Here is a 24665-nt window from a genome sequence, read left to right on the forward strand (position 1 = left end):
TCAAGAAGACCAACATATGCATTGTGGGGGTCCAGAAGGAAGAATTTGAAAGAGGCAGAGTATTAAATAATGATTGAAAATGTCACAAATTTAATGAAAGACACAAATATAAGCAGTCAAGGGAGCTCAACGAACTCTAAGTAAAACGGACTCAAAGAGACCCACACTGACACATGTTACAGTCAGACTTTTTGAAAGACTCTTTAAAGCAAGCAGTACAATTATTAAGAGATTTCTCATTACAGACTTTGGAGGCCAGAAGACAGTGAGCTGATATATTCAGAATACCAAAACAAAAACTATTAACCAAGAATCCTGTATCTGGCAAAACTGTTCTTTAAAAGTGAAAAAGAAATAAAGACATTCCCAGATAAACAAAAGCTGAGGAAGTTTACTACTGTTAGACCTGCCTTGTAAGAGATTAGCCAGTGGGAGTCCTGGGGGTTAAAGTGAAAGGACACTAGGCAACAACTCAAAGCCCTACGAAGAATCAAAGATCACAGTAAAAGTAAATACAGGGTCAATTATAAAAGCTGGTTAGTACTATAAGAATGGTTTGAAATTCCTTTTTTTGTTTTCCATGTGATTTAAGAAACTAATGCATTTTTAAAAAATGGCAATTGATAGTCTAAAAGCTAGGATTATTATAACTGCTTTGTAACTTCACATTTTGTTTTCTACATAATTTAAAAACTAATGTATTTAAAAGAATTATTAGTCTGTAGTTTTAGACACACAATATATAAGGATGAAATTTTGTGACCTGAGTAGCTGAAAGGTATAGGGATGGGTCCATAAATAAGCATGTTTCTGTATATTGTTGAAGGTCATCTGATACAAATTAAATTCAGAGTGTTGTAACTCTAAGATGTTAAACCCGCATGAAAACCATGAAAAAAAATAACTATAGAAAATACACAGAAATGGGGCTCAGTTGGCTGAGCATCTGACTCTTGATTTCAGCTCAAGTCATGATCTCATGGATTGTGAGACTGAGCCCTGCATCAGGCTCTGCACTGACAGCATGGAACTTGCTTGGGATTCTCTCTCTCTCTGCCCCTCCTCCATTCATGCTTGCTTTCTCAAAATAAAGTTTAAAAAAAAAAGATATTTCAATAAAAAGAAAATACACAAAAGGAATTTAAACATTTTGTTATAAAAAGTCAGGTAGACACACACACAAATCAGCTAAACACAAAAATGACAGTAAAGAATGAAATGGCCAAAAAAAAGCTATGAGGCATATAGAAAATACCAAAATGACAGAAGTAAGTATACTATTGAAGCTAAGTTGGTATTAATTTGAACTAGTTTGTTAAAAGTTTAAGATAATTATATTCTCTACAGTAACTAAAAAATACAGAGAAGGAAATGAGGGAATCAAAATGGTACACTACCAAATGAATTAAACACAAAAGAGGGCAGTAATGGAAGAACTAAGAAACAAAGAAGTTAAGACCTAAAGAAGACAAATAGCAAAATGACAAATTCTTTCTTTCTCTTTCTTTTTTTCCTTTCTTTCTTTCTAAAAATGATTTTATTTTTGAGAGAGAGAGAGAGCAAGTGGGGAGGGGCAGAGAGAGAGGGAGACACAGAATTCAAGGCAGGCCCCAAGCTCCGAGCTGTCAGCACAGAGCCCAACATGGGGCTAGAACCCATGAACTGTGAGATCATGACCTGAGCCAGTTAAGCGCCCTGACAAATTTTTTCTTATCAATAATTAGCTTAAATATAAATGGATTCAACTTCAATCAGAAGGTGGAAATTGGTAGAATAGATAAGAACGCATGACCCAATATATGGTGTCCACAGGAAAATCAGTTTAGATCCAAAGACAAAAGTAAGTTGTAACCTAAAAGTTGGTGATATGGTCTGAATGTTTGGATCCCCCCATACATCATCAATGAAAAACTAATTTCTAGTATGATTAGGGTGATTAAGTTGTAAGTGTGGAACCCTCATACGTTTTTTTAATAAGAGACCCCAGAGAGATCCTTTTCTTCTTCTGCCATATTAGAATATTAGAGGTCTACAACGCGGAAGGGAGCCTTTATCCAACATGCTGGTACCCTGATCTCAGACTTCCAGCCCCCAGAATTGAGGAATAAATTACTCTTTTTTAAAATAATGATTTCAGGAGTAGAGTTTAGTGATTCATCACTTATATATAATACCTAGTACTCATCTTAACAAGTGCCCTCCTTAATGCCCATCACCCTCTTAGCCCCAGCCCCATACCCACATCCCTCCAGCAACCCTCAGTTTAAAAAAATCACATGAGACAGAGGACATTATTTTATTTTATTTACTTTATTTTTTGAGAGAGAGTGCATGTGTGTGCATAAATGAGGAAGGAACAGAGAGGAAGAGAGCCCAACATGGGGCTTGATCTCAAAAGTGTGAGATCATTACTTGAGCCAAAATCCAGAGTTGGACACTCAACCAACTGAGTCACCCAGGCCCCCAGGATATTATTTATTAATAAAAGGCTCAACATAACAGGAATAACAGTGGTTATAAAGATTGGTGCACCTAATAATAGACCATCAAAATATATGAAGCAAAAAGTGACAGAAAGGAGAAATAGTTTCACAACAGTATCTGTAGACTTCAATATTCATCTCTCACAAGTGGCTAAAGAAATCAGAAGATAAGGAAATAGCAGACATAATACAGTAAAACAACTAGATCTAATGGACATATATAGAACATTCTATCCAACAACAGCAGCATACACATTCTTTGTAAGTGCACGTGGGACCTATTTCAGGACAGATCATAAGGGGCCACCAGTTAGGTCTCAGTATTTTTTTTTTTTTTAATTCAAATACAGTTAGTATACAGTGTTATAGTAGTTTCAAGTATCTTGCTTTTCATGAGTTCGAGCCCCGCTTTAGGCTCTGTGCTGACAGCTCAGAGCCTGGAACATGCTTCTGATTCTGTCTCCCTTTCTCTCTGCCCCTCCCCCACTCATGCTCTCTCTCTGTCACAAATAAACATTAATGAAAAAGAAAAAAGTGCACTCTTAAACCCCTTTATCTATTTCACCCATCCTACCCACCCACCTCCCATCTGGCCAACAGCAGTGTTTTCTGTATTTAAGAATTTGGTTTTTGTTTGTTTCTTTTTGTTTGTTTTGTTTCTTAAATCCCACACATCAGTGAAATCATATGGTATTTATCTTTCTCAGTCTAACGTTTCATTTAGCATTATACCTTCTAGTCCCATCTCTGTTGTTGCAGATGGCAAGACTTCGTTTTCTTTTATCACTCAGTAATATTCTATTGTATATATGTAGCATATCTTCTTTACCCATTTATCTATCCATGGACACTTGCATTGCTTCTATTTCTTGTCTCATGTAAATAATGCTACATTGAGCATAGGGATAAGTATATCTTTTTGAATTAGTATTTCCTTGTTCTTTGGGTAAATACCCAGCAGTGGAATTGCTGAATCATATGGTAATTCTCTTGTTAATTTTTTGAGGATCCTCTACCCTGTTTTTCATGGTGGCAGAGCTAATTTGTATTCCTGCCAACAATGCACATGGGTTCCTTTTTCTGTATATGCTCACCAGCAACTGTTATTTCCTGTGTTTTCAACTTTAGCTCTTTTAACAAGTGTAAAGTGATATCTCATTGTGGTTTTAATTTTCATTTCACTGATGATTAGTGATGTTCAGCATCTTTTCATGTGTCTGTTGGCCATCTGTATGTCTTTTTTGGATAAATGTCTATTCAGGTCCCCTGCCCATTTTTAAATCAGATGGGTTGTTTTGGGTTTGTTCTTTTTTTTTTTTTTTTTGGTGTTATGTAAACTCTTTATATATTTTTGATATTAACTACTTATTGCATATATCATTTGCACATATCTTCTTTCATTCAGTAGTTTGCCCTTTCATTTTATTGATGGTTTCCTTTGTTGTGCAAAAGCTTTTTATTTTGGTGTAGTCCCATTAGTTTTGCTTTTGTTTCCCTTTTCTTAGGAGACAGACCTAGAAAAATTTCTACGGCCAATGTCAAAGAAATTACTGCCTGTATTTTCTTGTAGTTTCATTGTTTCTAGTATCAATTTAAATCTTTAATCCAGTTTGAGTTTATTTTTGTGTATGGTATAAGAAAGTGCTTCCATTTCATTCTTTTGCATATAACTCTCCAATTTTCCCAGAACAATTTATTGAAAACACTATTGTTTTCGCATTGTATATTCTTCCTTCTTTTGTTGTAGATTAATTGACAATAAAATCATGAGTTTATTTCTGGACTTTCTATTCCATTCCATCGATTTATGTGTCCCGTGTGTGTGGGTGTGTGTGCGCACGCGCGGGCTCCCAGGCATGCATGACAGTACCACACTGATTTGATTAGTATAGCTTTGAAATAGGTCTTAAAATCTAGGATTGTGATACCACCAACTTTGTTCTTTCTCAAGATTGTTTTGGCCATTCAAGGTCTTTTGTGTTCCCATATAAATGTGACTATTATTTATTCTAATTCTGTGAAAAATGTTATTGGTATTTGATAGGGATTGCATTAAGTCTGTAGATTGCTTTGGGTAGTTCTTTGGGTATGTATGTATGTATGTAGTATGCTATGGGTAGTAATTTTACAATAATCTTCCAATCCATGAGAGTGGAATATCTTTCCATTTGTTCATGTCTTTAGCTTCTTTCATCAGTATTTTATAGTTTTCAGAGCACAGATCTTTTACCTCCTTGGTTAAGTTTATTTCTAGGTATTATTTGGGGTGCAGTTGTAAATGGGATTGTTTTATTGATTTCTCTTCTTGCCGCTTCATTATTAGTGTATGGAAATGCACAGATTTCTGTATATTAATTTTGTATCATGCAACTTCCATCAATTCAATAATCATTTGTAGTGGAGTTTTTTTTTTAATGTAGTCTTTAGGGTTTTCTGTACATAATATCATGTCATCTACAAGTAATGAAAGTTTTACTTCTTTTTTACCAATTTGGATGTCTTTTATTTCTTTTTCTTATTTGATTGTTGTGGCTAGGACTTCCAGTACTATATTGAATAAAATTGGTAAGAGTGGACATCCCTCTCTTGTTCTTGACCTTACAAGAAAGGTCTCAGTTTTTTGCCGTTGAGTATGATGTTAGCTGTGGGTTCTTCATATATGGCCTTAATTATGTTAGGGTATATTCCCTCTACACCTACTTTATTGAGAGTTTTTGTTATGAATGGATGTGGTACTTTGTCAGTTGCTTTTTCTGCATCTATTGAGATGATCATGTGGTTTTTATCCTTTTGTGAAATTGATCCACTCTTGTATCCCAGCAATAAATCCCACTTGACCATGGTGGATGATTTTTTTTTTTATGTATTGTTGGATTCAGTTTGCTAATATTTGCTTGAGGGTTTTTGTATTTATGTTCATCAGAGATAGTGGCCTGTAGTTTTCCTTTTTTATAATGTCTTTATCTGGGTTTGGTATCAGGGTAATGCTGGCTTTGTAGAAGGAATTTGGAAGCTTACCTTCCTCTCCTAGTTTTTGGAATAATTTGACAAGAATAGTTTTAATCCCTCTTTAAATGTTTGGTAGAAGTCACCTGCTGAATTCTTTGATGAATCTTTGTGGTCCTCGACTTTGGTTTGTAGGCAGTTTTTTGAATACTAATTCAATTTCATTGCTAGTAGTCTATTCAAATTTTGTATTTCTTCCAGATTCAGTTTTGGAAACTTGTATTTCTAGAAGTGTGTCCATTTCTTCTAGGTTGCCGAATTTGTTGGCATACAGTTTTTCTTAATATTCTGTTATAATCCTTTATATTTCTATGGCTTCAGTTGTTATTTCTCCTCCTTCATTTTTCCCCCCCTTTTTAAAAAAATGTTTGTTTATATTGAGAGAAAGTGCGAGTAGGGTGGGTCAGAGGGAGAGAGAGGAAGAGAGAGCATCCTAAGCAAACTTTGAGCTGTCAGCACAGAGCCCAATGCAGGGCTTCAATTAAAACAAACAAACAAAACAAAACAAAACAAAACCTTGATATCATGACGTGAGCTGAAGTAAAGCCAGATCCTTAACCAACTGAGCCATCCAGGTGTCCTACTCCTCCTTCATTTCTGAGTTTATTTATTTGACTCTTCTCTCTCTCTGTCTCTCTGTCTCTCTTGGATTCCGAGTCTCGGTAAAGGTTTATCACTGATGTTTATCTTTTCAAAGAACCAACTCCTGGTTTCCTTGTTCTGTTATATTGTTTTTTAAGTCTCTGTTTCATTTATTTCTGCTCTAATCTTTATTATTTCCTTCCTTCTGCTGGATTTGGTTTTTGGGAGTTTTTTTTCCTTCTTTTTCTAGCTCCTTTAGGTGTAGGATTTTTAATTGCTTGAGATTTTTCTTTCTTCTTCAGCTAGGGTTCTTTGCTGCATCCCAAAGATTTTGGACTATTGTGTTTTCATTGCATTTACCTCCATGTCTTTTTGGATTTCCTCTTTGATTTCTTGGTTGACTCATTTATTGTATATTATTCATGCATGTATAGCATGTTACTTACCCTCCATGTATTTGTGTTCTTTGCAGATTTTTTTGTTGAGATATCTATTTTCATACTGTTGTGGTCGGGAAAGATACATGATATGATTTCAGTCTTTTTGAATTTGTTGAGGTTTGTTTTGTGGACTAACATGTCCTCTATCTGGGATAATGTGTTCCTTGTGCACTTAAAAAGAATGTGTATTCTGCTGTTTGGGGATGGAATGTTCTGAATATATCTGTTGGGTCCTCTGGCCCAATATGTCATTCAAAGCCATTGCTTCCTTGTTGATTCTCTGTCTGGATGATCTGTTTACTTTTCTAAGTGGGGTATTAAAGTCCCCTACTATTACTGTACTACTGTCAATTTCTATCTGTTAATAGTTGTTTTATATATTTAGATACTCTTGTTTGGTTCATAAGTATTCATATTATATTCTCTTGTTAGGTTGTTTTCTTTATTATTATGTAGTATCCTTTTCTGTTATTACAGTATTTGTTTTAAAGTTCTTTGTTTGTTTGTTTGTTTGGTAGCTGGGTGGCTGGGTTAAGCGTCCAACTTCTGCTCAGGTCATGATCTTCTGGTGTGTGGGTTTCAAGCCCTGCCTCAGGCTCTGTGCTGACAGTGAGGAGCCTGCTTGGGATTCTCTCTCTCACTCTCTCTGCCCCTCCCCCACTGTGCTTTCTCTCTCTCTCTCTCAAATAAATAAACTTAAAATTTAAAGTCCTTTTTTTTTGTGATAAAAATATGCTACCCCAGCTTTCTTTTTGTTTCATTTTGCATAGTACATATTTTTCCCTCCCTTCACTTTCATTCTGCATGTGTCTTTAGGTCTGAGATGAGTCTCCCTTAGGCTGCATATAGAAGGGTCTTTATCATCCATTTCATCACCCTGTGTCTTTTGATTAGCTTATTCAGTGCACTCACATTCGAAGTAATAACGGATAGATACAGACTTATTGCCATTTTGTTAGCCTGTTTTATGGTATATTTGTAGTTCTCTGTTTCTTCTCTTGCTTTCTTGCTTGGTTCTTTGATGACTTTCTTTAAGTGATATGCTTGCATTCCTTTTTATTTTTTGTGTATCTATTACTGGCTTTTGATTTGTGGTTTCCATTAGGTTCATACATATGTCTTATGCAGATAGCAGTCAAAGTTAAGTTGATGGTTACTTAGGTTTGAACTTATTCTAGAAACACCAAATTTTTGTTCCTCCACACCCATGCTCTATGTATACGATGTCATTTTCCCCCATCCTTTTATTTTGTGAATCCTTTGGCTTTTATATATTTGATTTTATTGTTCTTGTACTTCAGTGTCTGTACTGTTTTTATAAGTGATAAACCTACTACTTTTATTATGTTTGCATTTACCTGTGAAATTTTTCCTTTCATAATTATCTTCCTCCTTATTATAGCCTTTTCTTTTCATACAAAGAATTCCCTTTCATGTTTCTTGTCAGGCTGGTTTAATGGTAAACTCCTTTAACTTTTGTTTGCTTGGGAGACTCTTTCTTTGTCCTTCTGTTCTGAATGACAGTTTTGCTGTGCAGGGTATTTTCAGTTGCATGTTTTTTCCCTTCAACACTTTTAATATATTATACCACTCCCTTGTGGCCTGCAAAATTTCTACTGAAAACTCAGCTGAGAACCTTAGGGGTTCCCCCTATGTGCAACTGTTTCCTTTTCTCTTGCTGCTTTTAAAGTAATGTTTATGATTACTTTTTGTCATTTTAATTATTGTATACCTTGGTATGTACCTCCTTCTGTTGATTTTGTTGGGGACTCTCTCTGTGCCTCCTGGATCAGAATATATGTTTCCTTTCCCAGATTCACGAAGTTTTCACCTGTTATTTCTAAAATTGTTTTAACTTTTTTTTTTTGAGAGAGAGAGAGAGAGAGAGAGAGACACACACACACACACAGAGTGTGAGCAAGGGAAGGTCAGAGAGAGAGGGAGACACAGAATCAGAAGCAGGCTCCAGGCTCTGAACTGTCAGCACAGAGCCTGACATGGGGCTCGAACCCATGAACCATGAGATCATGACCTGGGCCAAAGTTGGCCACTTAACCGACTGTGCCACACAGGTGCCCCAATTATTTCTTGAAATAAAAATCTTGCCCCCTTTTCTCTCACTTCTCCTCAGATCCCTATAATGCAAGTGTTATTATGCTTAATGATGTCACTGAGTTCCCCTAACTGTTCTCATTTTTTACTCCTTTTTTTCTTTTTGCTCTCTCACCTTGTTTGCTTTCTATTACTCTGTCTTCCAGCTCTCATCTGTTCTTCTGCCTCCTCTAAATATGCTATTGATTCCCTCTAGTGTATTTTTAATTTCATTTTAAGTTACTGAGTTATTCATCTCTAATCAGTTCTTTTTTTTTTATATTTTCTATCTCTATATGAAGTTCTCACTGAGATCCTCCACTCTTATCTCAAGTCCAGTAAGTATCTTTATGACCATTACTTTGAATTCTTTATTGAGCATATTACTTATCTCCATTTCATGTAACCCTTTTGGTCTGTTTTTGTCTTGTTCTTTCATTTGGGACTTGTTCCTGGGTCCTCATTTTGTCTGTCTGACTCTGTGTAATTTTTGTGTAGTAGGAAAAATCTGTACTACCTCCTGATCTTGAAAGTAGTGACCTTGAGAAGAAGAATACCTGTGGTGCCCGGTCGTGCAGTGACCCGCGTTCACCAGAACCATGCATTTCAGGGGTGTCCCCTATGTGGGTTGTATGTGCCCTGCTGTTGTGACTGAGCTGCATTTGCTTTCAGTCCAGTCAGCTGCAGTTGTCCACTTTGCCTGTTTGGGGTGCTATTTAGGAGCCAGTTTGGAGCTACCTTGTACTTGTAGTTGGGTGATATCTAGTGGTCAGACCAGATGCCTGCCTTGCTCCCGTTTGCCTAGGCTGCAGTTGCTTGGAACTGCAGGGCTCCCTCCCTGTGGTGCCCCATCAGAGGTTTTTATTGGTGGACGGGCCAGCAGTCAGATCAGATGTCTACTCCCCGTTCATTTGCTGGGGCTGTAGTCATACTGAGGTGTGTAGTTTTCTTCTCCACTCCCCCAGAGGAGGAGATACTTTGGAGTGGTATTGGTCCCTGCCAGGACTACTTGCAGGAGGTGACAGCAGGAACCACTTTGGAGGGACTTCTACTGAGTGGGGCAGGTTGGACAGGGCAGATCTGCAGGAAGATGCTGGTGTGTGGTGTGCCGTCTTAGCAAATAGGGTGTTTTCACTGGCTCTCACACATGTCCACCTATGTGAGGGGGCAGGGGTGGTGCCCACCAGCTCTTTTGTTCTTAGAGAAGTCTCCTAAAGATTCCTCCCCTTCCAGCATATGTTCTGATTTTAGTAAATAAATCATCCTCACATATATCCCAGGCATTTTTCAAACTGCTGCTTCTATGATCTACTTCCGTGGGGTTGTCATGACAGTTGCTCTTTAAAGGAAGGGGCTCCGTTACCTAATGGCTTCTGATTCTCCGAGACCTAAACCTGCTAATTTGTAAAGTACCCAGAGTTAAGTGCCACTGATTGCAAAACTTGCCAAGTTAAGGCCCATTGGTTTTCTAAGCCAAACGTTATGAGGTCTCATCTTCTTCGGGCAGGTCCTCTTGTCTGGGGTGCCTGGTGTGGAGTTTGCTCCTGTCACTACTCCATGTTTGTGTCCCTCCTGCTTGTGGTTAGACTCACTGGGAGCTTGATTCCCAACCATATTTCTACCCCTCCCCACCTTTTCAGTTCACCTTGGCTTCTTTTCTACAGTGAACTGTAGCAGGCCTGTTTTCCCAGACTTCACATCATTTTAGTTGTACTAATGTGGCTGTTATCTAGGTGTGTCTGTGGGAAAGAGGTGAACTTAGTTAGGGTCTTCCTACTCTTTCCGGAAGTCTTCAATAGCTTTTATAAGAGAGGTGTCATACAAAGTATCTTCTCCAACCACAAAATGAAATTAGAAGTAACAGAAGGAAAACTGAAAAATTCAAAAATTGTGGAAATTACACAAGGGAAATTAGAAAACATAGAGAGATGAATGAAAATGAAAACACAGCATACCAGAAACTCTGTGATACACTAAAAGCTGCAATTTGTAGCTGTAAATGCTTGTTAAAAAAACAAAACAGGCACCTGGGTGGCTCAGTCATATAAGCATTCAAGTCTTGACCTCAGCTCAGGTCTTGATCTTAGGGTTGTGAGTTCATGCCTTGCGTTGGGCTCTGCACTGGACATGAAGCCTACCTAAGAAAATAAATAAAAACCCAAAAACAATCTCAAATCAGTAACTAAACTTTACAGCCTAAGGAACTAGAAAAATAATAACAAGCTAAACCCAAAGGTAGCAAAAGGAAGGAAGTAATAAAGATGAGAAAAGAGATAAATGAACTAGAGAATAGGAAAAACAGGGAAAATAAATGAAACCAAAATTTGGTTCTTCGAAAATATCAACAAAATTGACAAGTCTTACCTATGTGGATTAAGAATGAAAAAAGACCACATTACTAAATTCAGAGATGAAAGTGGGGATGTTACTACTGATTGTACATAAATAAGAATTATAGAAGAGTACTAAGAACAACTGTAGATGAACAGATTGGGTAGCCTCAATTAAATGGACAATTTCAAGAAACAAACTGAGATTAAATCATAAATAGAAAATCTGAATAGACCTATAACTAGTAATAAGGTTTAACCAATAATCAAATTCTCTTCACAAAGAAAACCCTGCACCTGATGGCTTCATCAGTGAATTCCACCAAACATTTGAAAAATTGCCAATCCTTCTCAAACTTTTCCAAAAAACTTAGGAGGAAGGGAACATTTCTTAACTCATTTTATGACACCAGCATTACTCTGATACCGAAGCCATTGCGCTACAAGAAGGGAAAAGTACAGACCAGTATGCCATATGAATATTGATACCAAGTCCTCAACAAAAGATTAGCAAACTGAATGTAGCAGCATATTAAAAGGATTATATACTATGTCAGCATGGAAGCAATTCAAGCGTCCATTGAAAGATATATGGATAAACAAAATGAAGTTTACACATACAATAGACCACTTTTTACATACAGTAGAACACTACTTTAAATAGGTAGGAAAGGTTGCCATATGGTACAACATGGATGAACCTTGAAGACGTACACTGAAGTGAAGCAAGTCCGTTACAAAAAGATAAATCCTATATGGTCCTACTTATATGAAGTACTTAGACTAGTCAGAACGTAGAGACAGAAAGTAGAATGAATGGTGCTGGCCAGGGCTGGAAGGAGGAGGGAATGGAGATTTGTTTTATTGGGTATAGAGTTTCAGCTTTGCAAGATGAAAAGAGTTTTAGAGATGCATGATAGTGACGTTACATACTATGAATGTATTTAATGCCACTGAACTGTTGTACAATTAAAAATCGTTAAGATGGTTAAGTTTTACATTATGTATATTTTACTATAATAATAAAAGAGAAAAACAAGAAACTGTGCAGGCTAGATTTGGCTTGTGGACTGTAGATTATCAGCCTCTGTCCTAAATTTTCTTGGAAATGGCCTTACTGTTTTCTTAAGATAAAGGGAGAGGGAGCTGAGATTTGGATGTATACAGAATTACAAAAGTACTCATCTTTTAAAAATTTAAAAATATATATTTATCAGTGAGAGAGAGAAAGGGAGAGATTGTGAGCAGAGGAGGGGCAGAGAGAGGGAGACACAAAATCTGAATCAGGCTCCAGATTCTGAACTGTCAGCACAGAGCCTGACACAGGACTTGAACTCACGGACTGTGAGATCATGACCTGAACTAAAGTCGGAAAAATAATAAATAACTACAGGTAATATTTACTAGATACTGTGGAGTGTCATGCACTCTTTTAAATTCTTAAATACATGAGATAGTTACTAATTTTATGATCATTTTCCAGGGGACATATAAAATATAGAGAGTTTAAGTAATTTAACCCAGTAAGTGCCTTGTTAGTGGTAAAGCTAGAATTCAAAACCAAGCTTTTGGACTCTAAAGCCTACATTCTGAATCACCGTGCTTTAGAGTGGGGGTTAGGGTGTTATCCTTGCATCCCAGTACCCAAATGCAATATAAATTAATACTTTGATTTGTTTCCTTTCCATGATTTTCACTGCAAACAAAGCTTTGATTTCTCATTTTACAATATGACAACTAACTTTATGCCCAGAGCAGCTATTTCTCATCATATCAAGTCAATTACCTGTTGCTGGAGGTAGGGAAGTGCCCGGGACACTAGAAAGCCTTCATCAGAGGCTAACATCTGTGCAGCTCTTCACAGGTGACAAAAAGCCTCCTGACACATGTCCCATGGTCACTTGGCTAGTGCAAGTGGAGCTGCTGCTTTGGGGTGTTTTTGGTTTTTTACTTCAAATTCTGAGTCTTCTCAGAACTATCTGCTCTCCATCTCATGCCCATTTTGACTCTGTACTCTCTTCACATTACCCTTTTATACCTTTTGTTTTAAAAATAAGTGGTACAAAAAAAGTTAAATAGCCAGCTCAAAAATAGCCTTAAAAACTAGGAACAAAGAACACTAAAAGATATTAATATAGTATTAAAATATATAGACAACCCTCACACCCTATAGAAAAATGAGCTCAAAACTGATTGTAGACTTAAATATAAAACATAAAACCATAAAACTTTTAGGAAAAAATGTTGGAGAAAAGTTTCAGGGTATAGGGCTATGCAGAATTCTTGACAACAAAGATACCAAAGAACAAGACATAAAGGAAAAGTTGAAAGATTAAAAGCTTGCTCTGCAAAAGGCCATGTGAAGAAAATTAAAAGCCAGACTAAGATAAAATATTTGCAAACCATGTATCTGACAAAGGACCTCGATTTTAGAATATATAAAGGACTCTCAGAATTCAGTAATTAAAAAAATCCAATTGGAATCAACAAAGGTCATGACTACACATTTTACTGAAAAGGACATACAGAGCAAAGAAGACATTAAAAGTTGTTTGACCATATTGCTTGCCCAGAAAATATAAATTAAAAACAGAGAGGGAGAGGCGCCTGTGTGGCTCAGTCGGTTAAGAGGCTGACTTTGGCTCAGGTCATGATTTCACACTTCATGAGTTCGAACCTGGAGCCTGCTGCAGATCTTGTGTTTTCTTCTCTCTGTGCTCCCCCACTTATGTGTTTTCTCTCTCTCTCTCTCTCTCTCTCTCAAAAATAAAAAGAAATAAAAAAAAAAGGAGAGAGGGAGGCAAACTGTAAGAGACTCTTAAATACAGAGAACAAACTGAGGCTTGCTGGAGGGGGAGCAGTAGAGGGACGGGCTAAGTGGATGACAGACATTAAGGAGGACACTTGTTGGGATGAGCACTGGGTGTTATATGTAAATGATGAATCCCTAATTCTACTCCCGAAACCGATACTATTCTATATGTTAACTAACTTGAAACTGTGCGCGCGCCCGCACACACACACACACACACACACACACACACACACAAAACCAATAATACTGGAAGCTAAACAGTATGGAGAAATCACATAAAAATTCTGATAGAAATTATTTTGAATCTTGAATTTTATACCCAACTACTTTTGTTCAAGTGTGAGAGTAGAATAAAAATTTTCTGACACAAAAAGCATAAAAAAACCCCACAAACTCAACAAATATTTTCATAATAAGATTATTAACATTATAACCCTTCTCTGTGTGCTTTTTCCCCCCTTTTCCCTTTTTTGGGGGGAGTGGGGGCATTTACCCTATTTTTACCCATTGTTTGTCAACATTTCTGCATCATTTTATATTAGGTATTTACAGGTTATAGTTGGGCTTTGGTTTCTTTACCACAGTTCTTTTGTCTTTTATCTCCTTTAATCATAACTATATATGTGTTTATTGCATCCAGTTTTCATGTTTTCTTTGTTTTTTTTTTTTTGTCTATCTTGATTTAGGGGCTTAATTTTCAGATATACATTTAAATTATGTTTAACCCATTATTTCTCAAATTACTTCAAAAACAAAATAGTGTTTATTGTGATCTTTTTCTTTCTCTCCATGCTTAGGGTGTTTGTTGGCATGTACTGAGATTTTTATTCTTGTTTATTATAATTAAATGATTTCTCTATTTTGTGGCTAATACTTCAAAAACAACCTTTACTTTGTACTTTTCTAATCTTATTTCCACAGTTCCTTTACCGTGACCATCTGCCTATCTTTCACAAGACAGCTTCCTCATTTGCAATTCTTCATGAGTAATCTTGTTGACCAGATTGTCTTCATGAAGATTTTCCCCCCTTAAGAAAGTATACATGGGTGATAAACTTGTTCCCTTTTGGTCAACTTCACATGAGAACCACAGAGTTTTGCATGTTCTAGAATTCTTAGGTTATGTTCTTAAAGTATGAGTGACAGACATTAATCTGTACATGTTAAAAGTGTACAGTTTGAAATATTTGAATATTTATATCCTTGTGAAACCATCCCTGCAATCAAGATAATGAACATATCCATCACACCCAAAAGTTTACTTGTGACCCTTGGTAATCTGTCCACCCTTACTCTCTGTCTCTAGGCAATCACTGATCTGCTGTCACTATCAGTTTATATAGTAAACCATTTTATATAAATACAGTCACACAGAATGTACTTTGGGGGGGGGGCAGTTCTGACTTAGCATAGTTGTTGTGAGATTCGTCCATGTTGTGTCTATCATCAGTTTATTCTTTTTCTCTCAAATGTTATTTTCTGCTCTTTTAAAAATAATATATTTGTTGTAAAACAATAAATATTTAAGAAAAAAGGTTCCTAGTCTTTCTTTTTATTGCTGAGTAGTATTGTGTAGATATACCACAATTCATTTATCCATTCACCTGTTAATAGAAATTTGGATTATACCAGTATTGAGTTGCTATCAACATGCTATAAACATAAAGCTGGTGTAACCATTCATGTACAAGTGTTTTTCTTGTTTTTCTTTTGGGCAAAATATCTAGGAGTAGAGGGGCATCATCATATGTTTAACTTTGTAAAAAAATTGCCAAGCTTCTTCTAGAGTGGTGGTTTTATTTTACATTCCCACCAGCAGTTTAAGAAAGTTTTAGTTGTTTCACATTCTCACCAACTCTTGGTATATTTTCAATTTTGGACATTATAATAAGTGTGTAGTATATCATTATAATTTAAATTTGCTTTTCCCTAATAACATACTGAGCATCTTTTCATGAGCTTAACTGATATTTTTCATAATTTCTTATTTTAAAAAATTGTGTGGCTTTTATTATTCAGATTCACAAGTTCTTTATATGTTTATTATACAAGTCTTTCATCAAATATGCAATTTGCAAATATTTTCTCTCAGCATATGGTTTGCCTTTTCATTTTCATAACAATGTCTTTGATGAGCATCTTAAAATTTTTGATGAGATCCACTGTATCAGTTTTTTCCTTTTACAGTTAGTTGCTTTTTATCCTGTTCATGAAATCTTTGTTTCCAAGATTGCAGAGATAAGTTCCTATATTTTCTTGTTGAAGCTGTGTGATTTTAATTTTTATGCTGTGATCTGTATACAAGTATTTGGAATACCTGATGTAACATAAGGATAAAGGCTCATTTTCCCTTACGTAGGTTTGTCCCGTTTTTCTAGCACCATTTGCTAAATAGATACATGTTTCTCCATTGAACTGAATTAATGCTTTGTTGAAAATCAAATGACTATGAATGTATGAGTTCATTTTTGGACTTTCTCTAGTTCTGTTGAGCTATTTGTCCTATCTTTATGGCAGCACCACACTGTCTTCATTACTATAGCTTTTTAAAAAATTGTAGCAAAATACACATAACATAAAATTAGTTTTAACTATTTTAATTATGTAGTTCAATAATACTGAATACATTCATATTTGTTTTTGTATCACTACCGTCCTGCTCCAGAACGTTTTCCATCATCCCAAACAACTCTGTACTCAATAAACAGTAACTTCTCATTCCCTTCACCCTAACCCTTCACAACCTCCAGTCTACTTCCTATCTCTATTTGACTACTCTAAATACCTCATATACTTAGGATCATGTAGTATTTGTCCTTTTGTGACTTATTTATTTAACTGAGCATAAGTGTACACTTGGTCTTCAAGGTTCATCCATGTTATAGCATATGTCAGATTTTCCTTCCTTTTTTTTGAGGCTGAAGAATGTTCTATTGTACATATAAACCACATTTTGTTTGTCCTTTTATCCTTTGGTAGATACTTGGATTTCTTCCACACTTGATTGTGGACAGTGCTGCTATGTGGATGTCCACATATTTGTTTGAGTCCCTGCTTTCTGCTTTCAGCTCTTTTGGGTATATGCCCAGAAGTGGAATTGGTGAATCGTGGTAATTCTACGTTTAATTTTTTGAGGAGCCACCATACCATTTTCCATCGCAGCACCACATTTTACATTCCCATTTGTAGTGCATAGGGTACTGATTTCTCCACAGCCATACCAGCATTTGTTATTTTATGATTTTTTGATAGTAGCTACCCTGATAAGAGTGAAGTGATATCTTACTGTAGTTTTGATTTGCATTTCCTTAATGGTTAGTGATGCTGAGCATCTTTTCATGGGCCTATTAACCATTTATATATGTTCTTTGGGGAAAGGTCTGTCAAGTTGTCCACCACTTTTTAATCAAGTTTGTTTGTTTGCTGTTTATCAATACCAAAGTTGAATTGTAGTGCTTCTTTATGTATTTGTATATTAACCTTTTACCAGATGTATGATTTATAAACATTTTCTCCCATAATTAAAAATTTTTGTAATGAAAAGTTAAACATATATATTTTTTAAAGTTTACTTAGTTGAGAGAAAGCATGCGCACATGTGGGGGAGGGGCAGAGAGAAAGGGAGAGAGAGAAAATCCCAAGCAGGCTCCGTACTGTCAGTGCAGAGCCCAACACAGAGCTCAAGCTCACAAACCATGAAATCAGGAGTTGGATGCTCAACTGATAGAGCCAGCCAGTCACCCTGAAATGTTAAACAGGAGATAGAGGAGTTGAGGGTGAATTACCTACTGCTGCAACGGATTATTAACATGTTGCCATATTTCCTTTATACACACACATACTTCCATGCACATGCAAGTCATATTGCTGAAAAACTTTAAAGAAAATTACAGACATCCTAACTCTTCACCTGCACCTGAGCTTTCACTTTCAAACAATAAGGACATTTTCCCACATCTGCCCTATTTCCCCCATATACATTCTCCAAAATAGCATCTCAAAAGAGTACGTATTAATGGTAAAAATAATGCCACAACTCTACTACTTTTTCTAATTATAGCATAGAAGCTAACTCCTTTTGGGATAAGTTCCCTGACAGTATTCTGTAGAGTTTTGTCATTTTCTCACATCGTTATTAAGAATTTATCTTCATCAGTTGCCTACCAACTTCTTGCTTTTTCTCTCGTCTTCCTCTCCTTTTTCCTCTCTACACTGCAGCCAGAATAGTGTCTTTAAAACTTAAATCAGACCATGTCTGTTTCTGTCTCTCTTACTCCTTCAGACCCCTTGTACTGCATTTAGGATAGAACATATTCCAAACTTACCATGGCTTCTTACCAGGACACAGCATAGTCTGACCCCTGCCCAGCTCTGCTCCGTCCAACTTGACCTACTGTTTCTTGAACATCCAGGCTCTTTCCTCAAGTAGGACCTCTGCACATGTTGTTTTCTCCACTACCGCACAGCCCTGCTTCTACACACAGCTCTTTTTCACACTTTATCACATTTAACATGAATGTGATCTCTTCAAACAGGCCTTCCCTGACATATTGAAGCACATTACCTATTTGTGCTCTTTCACAGCAACTCTTCCAGTATTTTCAGAGTTCTTTCATACTTATTTAGTTTTAAAAGACTGTCTCCTACCTCTCCCCCCACAACCTTCAGTTCCCTGATAGCTAGAACCTTGATGCACTAGCACCTGTGACACAGCTGGTAAGCAGTGAGCAGAGGCAGGCACAAGTTAGCTCACAAAGTGAGTATAGAGAGGGCTCTTTTCACCGGACGTATTGGTTGGGCAAGCTTTTAAAAATCACAGTATTTTGTATTATTTCCATGTGTGTTTAAAATCTAATCCCAAATTATCCTTTCATTTGACTTATATAATGTGACAAATTATTTCATGTGATTTGAGGATCAGGTTTAACCTGGATATCTGAGTATAAGATCAAAGTTGAAACTACAGTATATTTTGGATGTTCTGCATGTCTGTAGTATAAAGATTTGTTTTCAGTATTGTCATGGTTTTCTTCCTTTTACAGACAGAGACAACACTTGGACTCGGTTCGTATCAACAGAAAAGGTAAGGAAGGAATATATATATATATCTATATATATACACACACACACACACGTATATTATAATGTATAAAATATTATGTATTTAGTAAGATACTAACATAACTTCAGTTCCTTTTGGGGGATTCCAAAATACTGTCCCTCTCTTGCACCAACTTTTTTGATGAAAAGGGAAAAGCAACTTATAAATCACATTACATCATGTATTTCAAGTACTGTGTATGGAAAACCAGGTTTGCATCTGAATTTGCATGTGATAACACTGTGTAGCTTTTCTCCTCATCGTATACAGAAGGGTGTTACCATTGGCGAGGGGTGAAATGCCCCTTGCTTCTTAGAAGATCAGCTTTAGAAGTCCCTAGTGACTTCTTGTAACTATTGCTGCCTTTTATGGCCTGACCCTTTCTGCCCTCAGTTGTTACGAGGTGTCTGCCCGCAGGCCCCTGGGGGAGAAACTCAGAGCAGTAAAACCCAGTCTCGTGACTGAAAGAGAATGCTTTTGAACAGTCTCTCTGTGATAACAAATGAGGGACTTGTTTTACCCTCAAGTCTTATGAAAATATGTACATGCTTGTGAATTTGAAAATGTCTTCCTCACATTTGAATTCTTTGGTCTTTTGGTAGCTTCTCACATCTGTTAGAGAGACAATATAAGAGAGAGTTACTATCCTCATAACCTTTCCAGACCCAGAGGTTCTGCACCTTGTTTTTAAAGGACAACATGAGCTCTCTGTGAATTAGGTAACCTTCAGTGTCCTTAAGATTAGTGAAATGCAGATTGCGTCAGCAAAGAACTTTATTTTGAGAGAGATATAGCACATACTCAGATTAAAACAATTAAGCTTAACTTCTTAAATACAAAAATGAAACTCCTTCAGTATTCACTGGTTTTGTTCTTTTCAGTCTTTCATATCTACAGTAACATGGTCCCACTTCTCCATTGTTCTGTCCATCTACCTAATTTTATATATGCCCTGTTGGGATAGGCTCTACCCATGAACCCTGACCAAAGGATATACCCACTGCCTACAGTGAGATGTAGACTTCTCTGCTCTTGTGATTATAAAGCATAAGGCCACCCTTCCATCCCTCTCCCCTTCCCAATTATCTTTGGCACTAGGGTGAATTGTTTCCAGACTACTACATGTCTAGCCTGATGCCACCTTGGCATCTAAGAACCTAGACTCTCTGACTCATTTAGAGCTAAACTAGTGGGAAGAAAAGCACACGTACTATCTTATGCTTCTTCCTTGATACTTTATTGCAGCAGTTAGGAAATTAGCTATGAAGCTATATTGTCTATATTTATGAAGATGATGTTATTCATCCATGATCAAGATTTGGCTTTAAGGTATTTTCCTAATATAATGAAGAATTTACATCAAAACATAATTATATTCTGATCTCATGTTCCACTTACCTATGATCTCCATCTGCCTAAAAAACTACCCAAACTTACTAGCCTAAAGCAATCATATTATTATGCTGTCAGACTCTGTAAGGAGTTGAGACAGAAAGAACACAGCAAAGTTAGCTTGTCTCTGCTCCATGATGATCAGGGCCTCCACTGGGGAGACTCCAGAGCTAGAGGCCTGTTCACTTGCATACTGATGCTAGCTTGTTACCTAGAGCCTCAGCTGGGCTATCACCTAGAATGCCTCCATATTGGCCCTTCTGACAGGTCTTTCACAAAGGCTTGTTTGGGCTCCCTCACAGGGTGATAGCTGGATTTTAAGAGAGAACATCCCAAAGAGAACCAGTAGAAGCTGTATCACTTTTTTTTTAACCTTCTCTCTGAAGTCATACAGTGTTACCTCTGTTCAGTCATTTAGGTTGGTCTTGATTCAAGACAGGGGGAGGTGGGGAGCATGGGGTGGGGAATAGGGTGAGGGGAATGACCCCCCACTTATGTATGGCAGGAATACCAGGTGATTTGCAGACATGTTTTAAAGCCATCACACTTCACTTTTTTTTTTTTTAAACGAAGATCACAAACTGGATAAATACTTAGTTCAAACTGGTATGCATACCCTATGGGTTTGAGACTGGATTAGGTACTAAACATATGTTTTAGCTCAGGCTGCTGTAACAAAGTACCACATAGCCTGAGTCCTTAAACAACTTTTATTTCTCACCATTTGGGAGGCCAGGAAGTCCAAGATCAAGATGCCAGCAGGTTTGGTTCCCTAGTGAGGGCCGTATTCTTGGCTTAGAGGATGGCTACTGTCTCCCTTTTATCCTCTAATGGCAAAGAGAGAGAATGGAAGCAGGCTTTCTGGTGTCATTTGTTTTGAAGGCACTAATGCCCTCATGAAGGCCTTCTCTAAACCAAATTCCCTCTCGAGATTTTCATATTGGTGGTTAGGGCTCAGCATATGAATTGGGATGGGGGATACCAGTTCAGTCCATAACAACATACAGGTCTAACTTTAAATTTTGAGCCTCATATCAACTAACTAAAAACTAAACTAAAGAACTAGGTATGTGAATCATGTTTAATAAGTCATTTTAAAACATGTGTGACATGGAAAAGCAAGCACAGTCTCCATACATACCAAGCATGTGATGATCAGAACATAGCTTCCACACGGAAAAGATTTAGCCATTTTTTAAAATATGTGACTCAATGATGCACAATTAAATTAAACACTGCCAGAGCTCTCATTTAAGTAAGAATAACTTTTATGAACATGCATATGTGAAATAAAGTGTGAATGAGAATACAAAATTGTGCAGTTGTAGAACAACAGACGTTGTAAATAAAATGTTTAGTTGTAAAACAACAGAAATTGTAACCTGTTTTCAGTTTAAAAACAAACTCTTCTATAAAAATGCCAGCATTTGGATTTGAAAATGAGTAAAATGGAAGTTATCACATGATTAAAGATTCTATGTACCGGAGACCCTATTAGATGGTCTTAAGCCCCTTGTTTAACAGACAAAGAAGCTGAGACCCTTAGAACCAAGGGATATGCTGATGGTTAAAGTGGCAGAGTTTCATTAAAATTCACCAGCTTGCCAGTCCCATGCTACGTTCACTCTTTTTGCATAGCAGGTTTGGAGTCCTTCAGTATTCCCTGGATTTTCTTTTTTAGCCAGTATTCCTAGGAGTTTCTGAAAGTATCTGCTCAGTGATGGAACTATGCACCTAGCCCCTGCCTGCAGGCATCTTGAAGGGCAGTAAAGACACCCTTTCTGATGAAGTCATAAAGCAGAGGTGTTGAAGTGACAAAACACAGCCTAGTTTGTGGAAGAAAGCAGCACACTTGAGAAGGATGTTTATAAAGGGTTTAATTGTAGGGATCCAGGTACATAAGATACACTCATGCGCCTCACTTGTATCATTGAAACGGTCCATAAGCCCAAGTCATAGCTGAGGTGGATGTGGGCTTCTGAATCCAGAGCCTGGTCTTCATCTCTGGAGTGTGCCACCTCCACCAGTCTCTCCTCGGGGACATGGCCAGTGTCCACTGAGCATAAGGGATTGCTGGGAGGGACCCTTTGTTTTTTGACTTTTCTGTAGTAATTTCTGCATCAATTTCTCACTTTTTCTCTTCCCCAGTTTTGCAATCCACATGCTGCCTGCTCGCTGGCTTTTTCAGTAAGCCAGTAGATTCAGCCCTGTCCTTTCTCATATTGCCTGTACATGATCTCTTGAGTCAAAACTCTCATTCTGTAAGTGACGCTTAACCTGCCGCAGGGAAATTTGTATCATAAAAAATTCAGCTAATTAAATGATTCTGTAGCTGGTGGATTGTATACTAGATAGTACAATGGTAGATGGTAGATGCTAGCCTCTGGCACCATTTATTCCTCTCCTGCCTTTTCTTCTTTCCCCTCTCCTTCACCACACACCGTTATCATCTATGTTAGTTTTGGGGGCAGTCTTGGCTCCAAGACTTTGAGGACACTGCAGGGGGATGAACTGCTGCTTTTAAGACCTCAGGATTATGGGAAGTAAAACCATGGAAAACAGAATTTTCCAGAATATTTTTTTTCTATTCCTCTCCTACATTTCAGCTCACCCTTTCTAATTTGTTTTTTTGTTAATTTTTTTAATGTTTTGTTTATTTTTGAGAGAGAGAGAGAGAGAGAGAGAGAGAAAGAGAGAGAGTGTGAGCACGGGAGTGTCAGAGAGAGAGGGAGACACAGAATCTTAAGACAGGCTCCAGGCTCTGAGCTGTCAGCACAGAGCCTGACATGGGGCTCGAACCCATGAACTGTGAGATCATGACCTGAGCCAAAGCCGACTCAGCTGAACCAACTGAGCCACCCAGGCGCCCCTCTAATTTGTTTTAATATAGTTATCAATTACATGATAATATTTTGTTTAAAAGTGAAAGCATGTGCTCCCTTTATGATATAATGGTGGAGAATGTGCATATAGGGTTCCATCAGTGTTATTTGAGTTGAACACCACAATATTATAATGAACACCAGTAATTTAATACTTTGTGACATAAGCATCCTTTATTGCTGACTTTTCCTTGGATTACGGAGCCCTGTGGTGGAAGATTAGTAATCAGAAGTCCAGAGTTCTGTTTACCAGCTGTGTGGCCTTGAAAACAACTACCTAATTGCTCTGAGCATGCCTTTCATTTGCAGACTGGGGAAGATTCTTTCTCTGCCTCATTATATATGGTATAATGTTCTGCATTATTTAAGTTTGTTGTGAAGATCAAATGAAAAATATATTTGAGTAACAGTTTGCAAATTTTAAAATGTTATATGAATACAAGTTGTGGGTATTGATAATTTGCTCAGTCATTCAGCAAACATTTGTTAGGATCCTTGTGAATGCTAGGCTTTGTTCTAAGAACTGGTGACTCAATAATTATATTTATTATCTATCACCATGTAATAAACTATCCCCAAACCTAGCAGCTTCAAACAGCAGACATGTATTATCTTTTTGTTTCTGGGATTGAGGAATTTAGGAGCATCTAGCAAAGTAGTTGTGGCTCAGGATCCTTCCTGAGATGGCAGTCAGAGTATTAACCAAAGCTGCAAGTCATCTGAAGGCCTTGGCGTGCTAGATCCTCTTCAGGATGGCTCACGCATGAACTCTTGGCAAAAGACCTTAGTTTTTGCTGGCTGTTGGCAGGAGCCCTTAGTTCTTCACCATGTCAGACCCTCCATTGGTCTGCTTAAGTGTTGCTGCATCATGCCAGCTGTGACCCCAGAGCAGGTGATGCAAGAGAAACGAGGAAGCCACAGTGTCTTTTGTAATTGAGTCTTGGAGTCACACACTATCACTTCTGTCATATTCCATTCATAAGAGGTGACCACCCAGGCCAGGGGAGTTAAGCTCAATCTCTTGAAGAGAGGACTATCAGAGAATCTGTGCATGTATTTTAAATCTGCCACAGTGCTGGATGGGCAAGATAGTCCAAGACTCCTGCACTGGCGTACAGCATATGTCCCAATGAGGAAAACAGATAGTAAGCTGCTAAGTAAACAAGCTCACCTAGAGTTTATTTGGAGTAGGCAGGACTCCATTGCTTCTTAACTTTGGATGTTGAGGAAGGCTTCTTGAAATGATGTTTAAGCTTACCTGGTGAAAGTCTTAGGGACGAGCATTTCAGAGAAACAGTTAGTACAGAGGTCTTGCATTGGGGACAACACTATTAATACTGTTGTTATTGGAGCTGAAAAATATTAGTATATACAGCTTGGTAAGAAGATGTGTGGTGTGTGTGTGTGCGCGCACACTTAATGTTCTTAAGAAGAACCAGAATCTTCTAATCTTCAAGTTTCCTGGTATCTCTCAGAATTAAGCCAAAATATTGGGCTGGAAAATAATTTCCAAATTAAGGTGGTGTTGGTGTACTCTGCTTAT

At 37.3% G+C, this 24665-nt stretch overlaps 1 protein-coding gene across 1 annotated transcript in view; it reads left to right on the forward strand.

Annotated features, from left to right (window-relative positions):
- TMEM131 (transmembrane protein 131) overlaps nucleotides 1-24665 on the forward strand; it is a 166245-nt gene that overhangs the window by 14092 nt on the left and 127488 nt on the right. Inside the window, exons 2-3 of the mRNA XM_029937215.1 lie at nucleotides 8905-8940; nucleotides 18790-18830. The gene's annotated coding sequence lies outside the window, so the exon portion shown is untranslated. The remainder of the gene's footprint in view (nucleotides 1-8904; nucleotides 8941-18789; nucleotides 18831-24665) is intronic.

The sequence above is a fragment of the Suricata suricatta genome, chromosome 4, assembly GCF_006229205.1.
Source record: "Suricata suricatta isolate VVHF042 chromosome 4, meerkat_22Aug2017_6uvM2_HiC, whole genome shotgun sequence".
Taxonomy (NCBI): domain Eukaryota; kingdom Metazoa; phylum Chordata; class Mammalia; order Carnivora; family Herpestidae; genus Suricata; species Suricata suricatta.